This window comes from Canis lupus, chromosome 30, assembly GCF_048164855.1.
Source record: "Canis lupus baileyi chromosome 30, mCanLup2.hap1, whole genome shotgun sequence".
NCBI classification, from domain to species: Eukaryota; Metazoa; Chordata; class Mammalia; order Carnivora; family Canidae; genus Canis; species Canis lupus.
Window position 1 is genome coordinate 36,497,135 of NC_132867.1, and position 14,558 is coordinate 36,511,692.

The following is a 14,558-nucleotide window of genomic DNA, read 5'->3' on the forward strand; positions in this document are numbered from 1 at the left end:
GCTTGGTTTTTCTCAATCTGTTTATTCCTTTTCAGTAGCATTTTTAAAACCTATATCGCCAATCATTTTAAACACACTTATCTTATATTCTCTTTTGTATTCTTATATCCCTACTACTAGAATTCTAATTCTTCTATTTACTGTGTGCCTGCTTACCCTTGCAGAGTGTATTGTGTCCTTGCATATTTTAATTTAAAAAAATGGAAACTAATCTTCATTGAGGTTTATGTTTTTCCTCTATGTGGTCTGGGTTATCAGAGTTTTTCTCAAGGGAGATTTTTATCTTTGCTTATCTACTAAGATTCCAAAGGGGCACATTTGTCTGGAACGAGTTTTATGCTTATTTCTTAGCTAGGAAATTCCTGGACAAAGTGAGGGAGTGAAAATTTAAACCCTAACTTTGTGATCAGAGAGGGCTATGCTACTGAATTCTTAGGATTATTCCTACCTTTGCACCCAAATCCAGACAGAAAGAGGTAGTCTTTCTTGTTGCCACCCTGTACTAATGAGTAGGTGATTTTCTGGTCCAGCTTTCACAATCCAGTCCTAATAGGGTAATCTCAGTTCCCACCTTTGCTTTGTCTGGTTCCAAGACCTCAACTTATGTCCCTGTATGGGTATTGATGATTTAGGCTCCTGTAGTTCCAAAATCAAAATCTACTCCACTCCCTCCTATCTACTTTAGTATCAGGTCACATGTTTCTAGCACCTCTTTTGTGCTTTTTTTGTGTGTGCTTTTTTTTTTTAATGCTATGCTGTGTTTTTAAATATTTGGAGCATGAGGTATATAATCTGACCTACATTATTATCCAACCTGGTCTCAGGGATGTTTCCCTAGATTCAACACAAAGAATTGGAGAGTTAAAATATGAAACATAACCTCTTCTGAAAAAAATACTACTAAAAATAAAACTAACATCTTAAGTGTCCCTCTTGATGTTCTAAATTATATATTATATATTTGTGTTTCCTAAATCGTTCATCATTGCTGAGACCTCTGTTTTCTTGGAAGCCTTGGGCACAGAACAAGGATACTGTGGCTTGCAGAAACACATGCAGTTCCATGAACACCCGGTAGATGGCGTAAATATAACCAGCTTCCAGGGAAGGGCCTCAGTGATGTTCAGAATCAGAAGCAAGAGAACCATTTATCACTAAAAAGAGAGTTTTGATGGAGGGCTAAAGTTGTATGAAGTTTGAGGCAATCAGGGAAGTTGAAGTATCTTGATCTCTCCCAAACAATATATGAAAATATCTTCTGCGAGGACAACTCTATTTAAGTTTTGTTCAATTTCTTAAAAAAACAAAAAACAAAAAAAGTGGTTGTCCCAACAGTAGATCAGAAGGATGAAGAGGGGAAAATATCCAAAGTAGGGGAAAGTCTGAATTTTATGGAACATTTTCACCAGGTGATTCTTTCGTTGATGGTAACACTTTTTTTTTTCCTTTTTCCTTTTTTTTCTTACTCAGGTTGATTAAAAGTGGAACCCCCCAAAGACAAAACAAACAAAAAACCATATTTAGTCACTCTTGCCACAGCATGGACTTTCCTTTTCAGAAAAGGAACTTCAGGCCCTACTGAACTGGCAACCCCAACGTTGAGGGAGAGTCCCGCCCTTAGATTGCCCAATGCGCTGGGTTGTGGTAAGACCAAGGCTTGTCCAATTCCTGTCAACTCCAAGACGTGGAAGAAATTCCTTGTGAGACAAGAAAGTCTGCGGAGAAGAGCTTTAAAATCCACAGCCCTGGTGCCTTCATTTAGATGAATCCAAGTTCTCACTCTACCTCGCACTCCACATGTAGCAACAGAGAGACACATGCAGGTGAGGGCGCACACACTCAGCGTTCACACACACTCTGCGTGGAGGGCTTCCTCGTCCTCTCCTGCCCCCAACCCTGGAGTCCAGGATTTCCCAGAGGAACAAAACAGGACCAGTCTGAGTGGTAAGTGTTAAAGCCAAGAGGGGTGCAGAACGGCTTTTCCACGTGGGGCTAGAGGCCTCCTGTTCTGTTCTCCTAACATGTGGCCAGGGTCATCCTGGCTTTAGGAATTGGAGGCTCAGCAGGAGACGGCAGATGAAAGAATCCAGGGTAAGATTTAGTCACAAGAAGAGGAAAAAGGGTGATGCCAAATATTCAGATCCAGGTGTGAGTGGAAAGAGCAGGATGGGAGTGCAACTTTGATGGTGTCCGTCTCTTTGGATCAGATAGATTGGAAAGAGAAATATGCGCAGGGTAAGGCAAGAAATCACTAACACAAACGGGCTGGAACATACTGGCTGTGCTCCCGGCTGATCCTGGGCAACGTGGAAAAGACAGCATGCAATCCTCAGACCACCTCCCACCCACCCACCCCCATGGCAATGTCCTTTGTTGACTGTCCCAGAGGACACGGGTATTTCACTAGCAAGAGAGGTCAGTAGTGGAAAGACTGCATGATTTTGCTGTGGAGGGAAAGTCATTCAATGTGAGGCATCCAATTTTCATAGCACGAAGTGAGCTCATGAGGATGAGCATTACTACTCCGCGGTGAGTAATGTGTTTGTGAGGATGTGTGCGTAAAACCGAGATGTTTTCCCATTGCATTAGCTCTTGGCTTTCCTTGTTTGTTTCTATTGCTGCAACTCTGTGAGGGAGCGAGCGACCGTTCCCTTTTATCAGTGACCGATTCAACACCCTCTTGTCACATTCATCACATTTTTCTCATTTTTTTTTTTTCCCCGGGACTCACAGTTCTGATTCTGGCCTCTCCTGGGGTTTCAAGATGATTAATCTCTCTCATTCGTTCCTTTTCAGCTTTGTGTTAAGCAGTGGTAGAAGCAATCACATGCCTTCTTGCTTTACTTGGAAATCAACTTTCATGTTTTCCAATCACTGGAGTTTTTGTGGGACTCTGAATGCAGATTGAGAAGTTCGCTTGGCTGAGTTGCCAAAAACAATTAAATTCAAGTGAAACATTTTTATTTAAATCTCCATGGAATCCTGCTTGGGTTTTTTATTTTCCTTACTTTGCATAGATATTAATGATATTTACTCTATAACCAGTAATAGGATAAAAGATAGATGCATTTTTTTCTTCTCTAAATATTTTCTTATTTAGAAGAACAGTCTACTAACGTGTGGCAAACAAATTTAACATTTGATTAGACACAGGCTAAATTACAACCCCGAGTATAGCAGTTGAATAGAGACCTAGTGCAGGCACCCATCTGTGGAAAGTTATAATTGCACCTAGACTGTTTTCCTCACTGGCTTCCCCTTGAGCTCCAGGACAAAAGTTGAGTAACAAAAACAATCTATTCTTCAGTTTTATTGTGAGAAACAAGGGGCAAGTGTTTAAGTTTCTAGCAGCCCAAAGGGTTGGTAAGACGGTAAGAACTGACAGGTTGATTTTTACAATTACTGCTATTAAGCGCTCCACACAGTGGTTCTCAACCGGGAACTATTTTGCATCCCTCCTCATCCCCACCCCAGGAACATTTGTCAATGTCCAGAGACAGTTTTGGTTGTCATAACTGGGGGAAGGGACGCTGCTGGCTTCCAGAGGGTAGAGGCCAAGGATACAGCCAAACATCCTATGCACAGGACAAAGGGACATTCCCCAACAACAAATGATTTAGCCCCAAATGTCACTAGTGGCAACACATTGAAAAATGCTACTGTAATACTTTGTCTAAGGAAACAAAAACTCATACTACATGACTGATTTACATAGGTTAGATTTTTTTAACACCTTTATTGAGGTATCATTCACACACCAAAATATGTACACATTTGGAGTGCGTAATTCAGTGTCGTTTAGTTTGTTTGCAGATTGTGCAATCGCCACAGTCAATTTTACATTTTGGTCACCTGCCCCAAAAGTTACATTTTCATTCACTTTCGTCATCATCCCCCCTCCCCAAGGCCTAGACAACCACCCACCTACTTGCTATCTCTGAAGGTTTGCCTATTGCGTATATTTCATATCAATGGAATTATATGATATGGTACCTTTTGTGTCTGGCTTCTTTCACTGAGCTTCATGTTTTCAAGGTTCATCCATTTTGTGGCAGATGTCAGTACTTCATCCCTTTTAATTGATGAACAATATGGTATATAAACAAACTATATCTTATCTATGCATTCATCAGTTTATGGCATTGGAGTTATTTCTACTCTGGCAGTTTTGAAGAGTGCTGGTTGAACATTCAGGTACAAGTTATCATGTGAAAGTATATTTTAATTTCTCTTGGGCACATACCCAAGAATAGAATTAACAGGTCCTATAATTAACAGGTCATGTTTCCCATTTTGAGGAACTGCCATACTGTTTTCCAAACTAGCGCACCCATTCTGTATCACCACCAGGAACATAGGAGGTTCCAATTTCTTCACATTCTGTGTCTTTTTCATGATTGTTATCTTAGTGGGTGCCAAGTGGTATCTCACTGTGGGTTTGACGTGCATTTCTCTAATTAATAATGAGGTTGAGCATCTTTTAATGTGCTTATTGTCCAGCTGCTTATCTTCTCTGAAGAAATGTCTATTTTTTAAAAATATTTTATTTATTTATTCACGAGAGACACACAGAGAGAGGCAGAGACATAGGCAGAGGGAGAAGCAGGCTCCCTGCACGGAGCCTGATGTGGGACTCAATTCCAGGACCCCACCTGGCTCATGACTTGAGCTAAAGGCAGACACTCAACCAGTGAGCCACCCGGGTGCCCCAGAAGAAATGTCTATTCAGATCAATCATTTTTTAATTATATTTTTTATTTTTTATTATTGCCTTGTTAAAAAGTCTTTGTATAGACACAAGTTCCTTATCAGATATGTGGTTTGCAAATATTTTCTTTCATTCTGTGGGTTGTCTTTTCACTTTCTTGATGGTGTGATTTGCAACCTAAAAGTTTTCAGTTTCGGTAAGTTCCAATTTATCTATTTTTTTCCTTTTGTTACTTGTGCTTTTTACATCATATTTAAGGCTTTATTTCCATATTCCCTCTTAAGAGTTGTATAATTTCAGCTCTTGGATTTAGCTCTATAGTCTATTTTGAGTTAATTTTTTTGTATAACAAAGGCATCCAGCTTCATTCTTTTCCAAGTGGACATCCAGTTGTGTCAGCACCATTTGTCAAAAAGACTTTTCTGGCACCATTGAGTTGTCTTGGCTCCTTGTTGAAACCAATTGATCATAAATGTGAGAGTTTATTTGGGGTCTCTATTCTATTTTATTGATCTGTCTGTACTTATGCCAGTACTACACTGTCATATTTATTGTAGTTTTGTAACAAGTTTTGAAATCAGGAAGTATGAGTCTTCTTTGGACTTTGGTTGTCTTCAATATTGTTTTAAGTATTCTGTGTCCTTTGAATTTTCACATAAACTGTTAATTTTGGAAACACAATCACCTGGGAATTTAATAGGCATTGCATTGAATCTGTAGATCAGTTTGAGAAATATTGCCATTTTAACAATATTAAGTCTTTAAATCCATGAACATGGAATACTTTCTCATTTGTTTTGCTTTTCTTTAATTCCTTTCAACAATTTTTTTTGTAATTTTCAGTGTAAGAGTCTTATATTACTTTTGTTAAGTTTATTCCTAAATATTTTTTGATGCTTTTAAAAATGGAATTTTATTTTTTAAATGTAAATTCAATTTGCTAACATACAGTACATCATTAGTTTCAGATGTAGTTTTTAATAACATCATTTGGATATAACACCCAGTGCTCATCACATCATGTGCCCTCCTTAATGCCCATCATACAGTTACCCCATCTCCCGCTTCCCCCATGACCCTCAGTTTGTTTCCCAAAGAGTCTCCTTATGTCATTTTCAGATTGTTCATTGCTAGCATATAGCAATACAATTGATGTTTGTAAATTGATCTTGTATCCTGCAATCTTGATGAACTCATGATTTTTTAGTGGATTCCTTAGGATTTTCTACAAGATGCCATATGCAAATAGAGATAATTTGCCTTCTTCCTTTACAATCTAGATGGGTTTTCTTCCTTTTATTTGCCTAATTTCCCAAGCTAGACCCTCCAATACAATGTTGAATAGACATGGTGAGAAAGGATATGTTAGTATTGTTCCCAATCTTGGGGAAGAAGCATTCAATCTTTCATCATTAAGTATAATGTTATCTGTAGATTTTTTGTAAATATCCTTTATTGTGTTGAAGAAAATTTTTTCTCTTCCTAATTTGTTGACTTTTTAAAAAAATAATGAATGGATATTAGATTTTGTCAAATGCTTTTTTGCTTTTTTGAAATGACCACGTGGTTTTGTCCTATTTTATTGATATGGTGTATTACATTGATTGTTGTATATTATTTTGTTGTTGTTGTATGTGAAACCAGCCTTACATTGGTCATAGTGAATAATCCTTTTTACATATTGCTAGATTCAGTTTGTTAGTATTTTGTTGAGGATTTTTAGGGTCTATATTCATAAAAGACATTGGTCGGCAGTTTTAAGAGTTTTCTTAGGATGTATTTGGTTTTTGTATCTGTAATACTGGTCTCATAGAATGAGTTGAAAATTGTTCCCTCCTTTTTTATTTGCTCAAATAATTTTTGAATAGTTGTATTTATTTATCTTATTTTTGCGGGGGGCGGGGAGCAGAGAGAGAGATAAAATCTTAAGCAGGCTCCACACCCAACACAGAGCCATAGGGATATAAGATCTCACAATCCTGAGATCATGACCAGAGCGGAAATCAAGAGTTGGATGCTTAACTGACTGAGCTGCCCTGGCACCCTTCCTTTTATATTTCTATAAGATTGGTAATGATGACCAATCTCCTCTTTCATTCTTTATTTTAATAATTTGGGTTTTTTATTTTTTCCTTAGTCAGTCTAGCCAAAGCTTTGTCAATTTTGTTGGTCTTTTCGAGGAACCAACTTTTGGTTTCATTAATTTTTGCATGTTTTTTCTAATCTCTATTTCATTATTTTCCACTCTAATTTTTAGTATTTATTCCCTATACTTACTTCAGCTCCAGTTTTTTGTTATTTTTCCAGTGCCTTAAGGGGGAAGTTTGGGTTATTGATTTGAAGCTCTTTCTTCCTTTTTAATGTAGGTGTTTCTGGCTATGCATCTCCTTATAACCATTTCTTTACTTGTATCCTGTATGTTTTCATGTGATGAGTTTAGTTTTTATTCATCTCAAAGTATATCCTAATTTCCTTTGTGATTTATTCTTTGATTGATTATTTAGGAGTGTGCTGTTTAATTTCCACATATTTGTTAATTTCTCAAATCACTTTTTATTATATATTTCTAATTTCATTCATTGTGGTTCATAGAACATACTTTACATGATTTCAAACTTTTGAAATTTACTGAACCAAGTATAAAGTCTATCTAGGAAAATGTTTCATGTGCGTTTTGTACCATAAATAAATAGTAAATTTATTTATTTATGTATTTATTTATTTATTATAAATTTGTAGATATATGTACTATATTATATTATATGTATATTATATATGTACTGTATTATACATATAGTACAATGGTCTATAAATGTTCATTAGTTTTTGTTTGTTGATAGTGTTGTTCAATTCTTATATCTTTTTGACCTACTTCCTAGTTGTTCTATACATTATTGAAAATGGGATATAGGAGTCCTCACCAATTATTGTTGAATTGTCTATTTCTTCTTTGATTCTGTCTGTTTTTGCTTCATGTGTTTTAGGGTATTGTTGTTAGTTGCATATATGTTTTCAATTATTATATTTTTCTGATCCATTGACACTTTCTTCATTACAAAATGTCCTGTTTATCTCTAGTAATATTTTTTTTTTTTGCCTTCAAATCTATTTTCCCTGATACTAGTAGTATTTTTCTGGTTACTGTTTGTATAGTATAACTTTCTCCACACTTTTTATTTTCAATATATTTGTATTACTGAATCTAAGGTTTGTATCTTGTGGACAGCATATAGTGGAATTATGTTTTCTTATCCAATCTAAGAATTTCTGCCTTTTGATTAGACTGCTTAATCCATTTCCATGTAATGTTGTTATTGATATGGTTGAATTTGCAGCTTTCATTTTATGTTTTGCTTTTTATCACATTTTGTTCCTCTATTCCTCCTTTACCCACTTTCTTTTGCATTGAATTCATATTTTAGTGTAATATTTTAATCCCTCCAATGACTTTTCAAGTATATTTTTTAGTTATTTTCTCAGTGGCTTAGAGTAAGTTATTTTCTAGAGTTTATAGTATATGTCTTAACTTATCGAAATTGACTTTAAACTTATGCTAACTTAATATCTATAATAATTATAATAATAATAATATTATTATTATTAAAGATTTTATTTATTTACTAATGATAGACACACAGAGAGAGGCAGAGACACAGGCAGAGAGAGAAGCAGGCTCCCTGTAGGGAGCCTGATGTGGGACTCGATACCCAGACTCTGGGATCACAACCTGAGCCAAAGGCAGATGCTCAACCGCTGAGCCACCCAAGCATCCCTGTAATATTGTTATACATATTATCTCTCTGTATGTTACAAATCCTACAATAAATTGTTGTAATTATTACATTATATAATTTTATATCTTTTAAGGAAGTTAAGATGAGAAGGGAGAGAAAGTATAGATCTAAATACTTTGTTATGTTAATCTTTGTATTTTTCATTTCTTCTTCTCTTCATTTGTTCCTGTAGATTCAAGTTACCATCTGGTGTCATCTCATCACCGCAACACAGCTTTGTTCCCTTCCACCTCTTTTATGCTGTCATAGTCAGATATATTACATTAATATATGTAATAAGCCCTGAATCATACCCTGAATAAAGTTCTACATAATATGGTGAAGTGATTAGTTACTGCAGCCCTGGGTCCCATGTAGGTAAAAAAGGAACACCCAAATGAAATAACTTCTTTCCAGCAAGATATAACAATGGCAATTAAGAGACTTCATAACTTTGTGATCTCTTTGAAGGACTGACTAAAGCTGGGTCTAAAGATCTCCAATCCATGAAAGAGTGCTTCACAACTGGGAACTTTTTTTGGATAAGCCAACTATTCCCTGAAACCATCACAACCAAAGCTTCCATGTCTGATATTCCTGTGGTTATAGAGACCCAGCTTGAGTGCTGTCATTAATATTATTATAGAGTTTCTTCTTGCCTATATAAACATTTCAATAATTAGGAGGTTAGGCATAAAGACATCTGCTATTTTGGAAAGCTGAGTAGTGAGTGACTGGTTTTTACAATGATTCATATTTCTGAATTTTAAAATTTGTTCAGCATCCCAAGTCTGACAAGTTTAAGAATGAAATGAAATGCAATATTGGCAACAGAGGTGTTTTCTGACTCATGAATAAGCCATCCAGGTAAAGACAGTACCTGTCAGACAGGTTGGGCATGTTGCTAGATCACTTTCTCCATGCTTCAGCAGAGGGTGATGTCTAGACACCCACATAAAGTAGTTTCCTGCTAAAGTCAAGAAATGCTGGGAGTTTAACTGAGACCTTCACTTTCCAGAAAAAATCAATATGCTCAGCAAATGGTTTCAGTAGATTTAGCAGGTTTTTGGCTACAGAGACTCTAGTTTGGGGCCTTTCTTGAAGAAGTTTAAGAAGTTTCCTCCCCTTTCCTTTTGCCTTTGCTTTTTTTTAAAATAAATTTATTTTTTATTGGTGTTCAATTTACCAACATACAGAATAACACCCAGTGCTCATCCCGTCAAGTGCCCCCCCCAGTGCCCGTCACCCATTCACCCCCACCCCCTGCCCTCCTCCCCTTCCACCACCCCTAGTTCGTTTCCCAGAGTTAGGAGTCTTTATGTTATGTCTCCCTTTCTGATATTTCCCACACATTTCTCCTCCCTTCCCTTATATTCCCTTTCACTATTATTTATATTCCCCAAATGGATGAGAACATACACTGTTTGTGAACATACACTGATTGACTTACTTCACTCAGCATAATACCTTTTGCCTTTGCTTTTAAGAAAACCTGTCAACAAACTGCTTCAGGTTTTGTCTCAACTCTATCCTCTTATGCCCAAAGAGTTGAGCTGGAATTTGAGCTTATTTGTTACTCCTGGAAAAGAAGGTATAGCCACTCCCAACTGCTATCCCAGGTAGGGCTGTGTTGGGAGCCTTGTGAGGGTATTTTTCATCCTTGTTTTCTCTGATTGTGTACTCACTCTATCAACGACATGAACGTTTAGCATTTTGTCTTTGACATATGGACTATCAAAAATGCTAAGATATTGAGTACTTAAAACTTTTAAAAACTGCTTCACATCAGTGGCTATTGGTCTGTGATGCACTCTGGAAGTTGTCTGTTAACTTTTACCAGCAACAAAGAGAAATGTGAAGATAAAATACTTCAATCTTTGATGAGCTCCAGTCAGAGATGATTTTCTCTAGAATAAGTCTGTCATTTTTGTAAAGATAGGTGATTTAGACTATGTTAAACTTTCTATTCTGCAATTGTATTGTTACTTCCTTTTGCCTATAAACTTGGTATTCGTTCATTTCCTCAAAAAATAAATGCTGTGTTGTTTCATCACAGTGCTCATATGAAAAAGTCACACCATCAGGAGGTCTGCTCTCTCCCCTTTCTGAATTATCTGCCAGGTCAGGATGGGGCATACCATTTAGCTTATTGAGGGCAATAATGGGGGGATCTAGCTTTAGTCAGTGTCCTGGATATGGCTTACATGATTTTCTTCATCATCACTTGCACCTGATTTTCTGTGTCAATTTATCCAAACCAAATTTTAATTATATTTGAAAAGGCCTGTTGTCATTCCCTTTATGAATTTTTAGCATGCTTGCACTAACTCCTCCACCAGGTGTTAAGGGAAGAAAGCCTATATTCTCCTCCCTGCACATCTAGTGCATTATCAGTGGAAGAATTGGTACTCGATAAGCAGTCCCTTTTCTTCCTGACACTGGTTCTCTTAGGTACATTCACAGTATGAGTTAGATATATGGATGGTTTCTCAACCAAAATGCTTGGTTCTGAACCTCTCTCCAAATTTCACTATAGACCAATCTCCAGACTATTTTACGGCTATGAAAATCAGGTTCTTTCTGTGAACATATGTGTTCTTGTTTCTCCTCAGAGGAGTCTGACCAGAAAATATCCAGTGATTTCCCTTAGTTACAGGGACACTCCTCTGAGAAGGACTTAGTCCCAGGTGTGGTTCAAGTATTTTGACATTGACCTGTTGACATTCTGGCAAAAGTACTAATTTCCACTTGGGAGGTCAAGATACAACTTAGTCATAGTCCTGTATTTGGAACTGTCTTCAGCTACATGCAGCTGAGCAAATTTGACATGTTTTCATGACTTGAGAGACTCAAGCAGGCAGTGTAGGGATGGCAGAGGAACTCACAATGTCATCAGGGACCTAGGTTCCCTCTTTCTTTCTACTCAGACATTCTTAGCACAGGTTTGCTTCTCCACATTGCAAGAGGGCTGGCTGTTATACCACCAGCAGGAATAGAGAAAGGGTGAAAGGAAAAAGTGACACATTCTGTTAAGTAAAATCTTGTAAAGAGATCTTCCAGAGGTGTGGGGACACCTTACCCAAAATTTGGTTTAGGTGTTGAAACTGATGACATGGTACATGTATCCACCAAGGGTATGGCAAGTTTTACTACTGACATATGAGGCTTTAAGGGGTGAGCAAGGCAGGCTCCCAAGATGATCCAAAAATAGAACAGAGACTGCTGTGTCCTTTACTGAGGGTAGGAAATGTGGCCAGGGTGAGAGTTCCTGCATGTGGGTAGGAGCTTATGGGGTTGAAACTTTCCACCATGTCAAAGGAGGGAGCATCTAGGCTTCTTTATCAGCCTCCTAGATGTGGGGCAGAAAAGGAAGGGAGGTGGGGCTTGAAAGCAGTCAGATATCAGAAATGGAGTCAGACTATTACACCAGCTCAGTAATCTTCTGCTTATTCCTCATAGGTGGCTGAGAAGTGTAATGTTTTAGCTGCTATAATAGACCTTTGACTCTTTGGGTATAAAGAGTTGAAGATGCTGGTGAGTTAGGCAAACATCAGTCTCTTCTCTCCTATTGTCTTCATTTAACAATCATAGGAAAAGTTCCTCCTGTTGTTCTTCATTTGGACATTAAAAGTGATCTTGGCTGTCCATCAAGATCAATGGTGTTCACGCACTCTGCTTATATTTGGTAGATGACCAGATCCAGTGAACTACCGCAACTTGGGCTTTCCCAAGGCTCTAAGAGGAGCAACAGGGAAACTCTGAGAAGGGAGCTGGTAGCTACCCTTTGGGCTATAGTAGGACCCATAGTGTGTGTTCAGTTATAAATACAAGCATATGAACACAGGCATCTTTTTTTAATTAATTATTTATTTTTTTAATAATACATTTATTTTTTATTGGTGTTCAATTTGCCAACATACAGAATAACACCCAGTGCTCATCCCGTCAAGTGCCCCCCTCAGTGCCCGCCACCCAATCACCCCCACCTCCCGCCCTTCTCCCCTTCCACCACCCCTAGTTCGTTTCCCAGTTAGGAGTGAACACAGGCATCTTAAAGCTTGATCACAGTCATACCTCCTTTGTTAATTGCAAAGACAAAATGAACATACATCATTTAAAAACCAGCCTAAATCTGACTTCTGAGTTGAAGGCTGTAATGCTTTAAACTCAAGGAAGAAGTCCTCTGAAAGATATTTCATAAAGGGAAGAAATTTTCCCCAGTGGAAGGAAAAGAGGAGAGAAATAGAATAATTAGCTTAAAATGTCTTCCAATACTATATTGTCCAGGGTTTAATATGGAAAAACAAGAGTGTTGGAGAAAAACATTTCTCCCTCTGGCTCTCTAAATCTCCTTACCTGTCCTTCCCTTACAAAGCTTTTTTTTTTTTTTTACTCAGAGGTCACTCCCTCGTTAAAGACAATCCTGCAACTGGAAGGCAACTCCCTGGGGAAGGTCTGTAAGTTCAAACCTTACTATTAGGTTCTCAGCTGTGACAGTGGACATCTAGGGTGTTCCTGGATGAAGGTAACAAGCCATTTCCCACTGACCCACAGAAGCTGTGGTTTCTGGCTTGCTGATACAGGAGGAAAAAAGACCTATTCACACGGCAGGGATGGAGAAGAATTCAGAACTAGTTTTTGTTTTTGTTTTTGTGTTCAATATTTCAGGGAGCCAGATGTTCCTGGAGGTATGTTCACACTTACTACTAAGAATTCAAGCAGAAATATTTTTGATTTGACATTTACTTTACAACTTTAATATTTGTAGCCACTGCTCAGTTCCCACGAGATTGCTATCTGACCAGCCCAAGGGTCACAAAGCCACCAAGCCAGAAAGCACACCAAATTTAATAGCCACCTAGGGCACTCAGTGTGAAGGCATCTCGCTTTCCCAGAGAACCCATGGGCAACCCACAGGACTCCCTTGGCAGGGAATCTGAACACATGAGTTCTGAAAAACCTATTCTAGGTCCTGATTTATTTTTATGTTTTTCCTCCTCCTCCCCCAGCCCCGCTTTTTTCTTTTGAAGAGCTTCAAACAAAAATAATTTCCACTGTAGCTGGAAAAACAGAAAAGGTACTTAACTCCAACCACATTTTTGGTACCCCATAAAAGCTAAATAAAAAATAATAGTTAAACAATGCACGAGGTACTGCATAGATGTGCAAGACCTTCGCAGGCTAATGAGCAAACCAAAGTATGAAAAAAAGTCTGCTCCTCCAACCTTATCTCAAAATACGAATTAGAGCTATAAGGGAAACACCAGCACCAATGCTCGCAGTACAGGAGCTTCACTTGGGCTCTCCTCTCAACCTGAGGTGAAAGCAACAAACGTTCTGTATGTCTGCTTCTCTGTGATGGCCTAACAGTGGAAAAGATATTGTTGCCATGACTTTATCATTTGATGCAGATGTTTAACTTGTGTCTTTTGATCTTGTCAGCAAAATTGATGCTAAAACATTAGAACAGGACTCTTGGTGTATGTATGTTTTCTTATGAGGTGTAAATTTGCACATATGAGCATTATTTTTACTGCAATCCCTTGCAGAGCTTCTCATTCTGGCATATATTCCCTATTCTCTCCCCCTGTTATGAATAAACTTACTAGTCATTTCTACCTCCCCTCACCCTTGTATCTCCAAGGACCACTGTACTAAAATACACATTATCAAGGGAATTGCTGTGTCCCACCCTCTTTTTTAACAGCCATTGAGAAACGTAGACTCCCACCATGGCATTGTAGATGGCTAACCTCTTGGGATCTCTAGATTTTTCAAGGTCAGCAAAAAGTTAGAAGAATGGGGAATTCTCAAAGGTCATCGAGGCTAGATCTTCTTCAGAGGGCCTGATGACCGGATTGGGTGCATTCTTCCAGTTTTTCTGATTGAAAATGGTTAAAAAGTAGCTAGAAGGTTCTGAAAAATCAAAAGTGGTTACGATAACAAGTTAAGCATTAGCAAGGAAGTTTTTCTTGAGCCTAAGACTTAATGCATGGTCTGGGCTTTACCAGTAATCTTATACCGGTTGTCTGTTTTTCTTTCAGAGGTGGGTGGGAAGTCGTTTCCCAAATGCATCT

At 37.9% G+C, this 14,558-nt stretch overlaps 1 protein-coding gene across 2 annotated transcripts in view; it reads left to right on the forward strand.

Moving 5' to 3' along the window:
• Positions 1-1,847: 1,847 nt before the first annotated feature.
• Positions 1,848-14,558, forward strand: part of KCNJ15 (potassium inwardly rectifying channel subfamily J member 15) — a 78,603-nt gene continuing 65,892 nt past the window's right edge. The window contains exon 1 of one of the 2 annotated variants that reach the window (XM_072806970.1): positions 1,848-1,944. The gene's annotated coding sequence lies outside the window, so the exon portion shown is untranslated. The remainder of the gene's footprint in view (positions 1,945-14,558) is intronic. The other variant, XM_072806975.1, reaches the window with a different exon arrangement.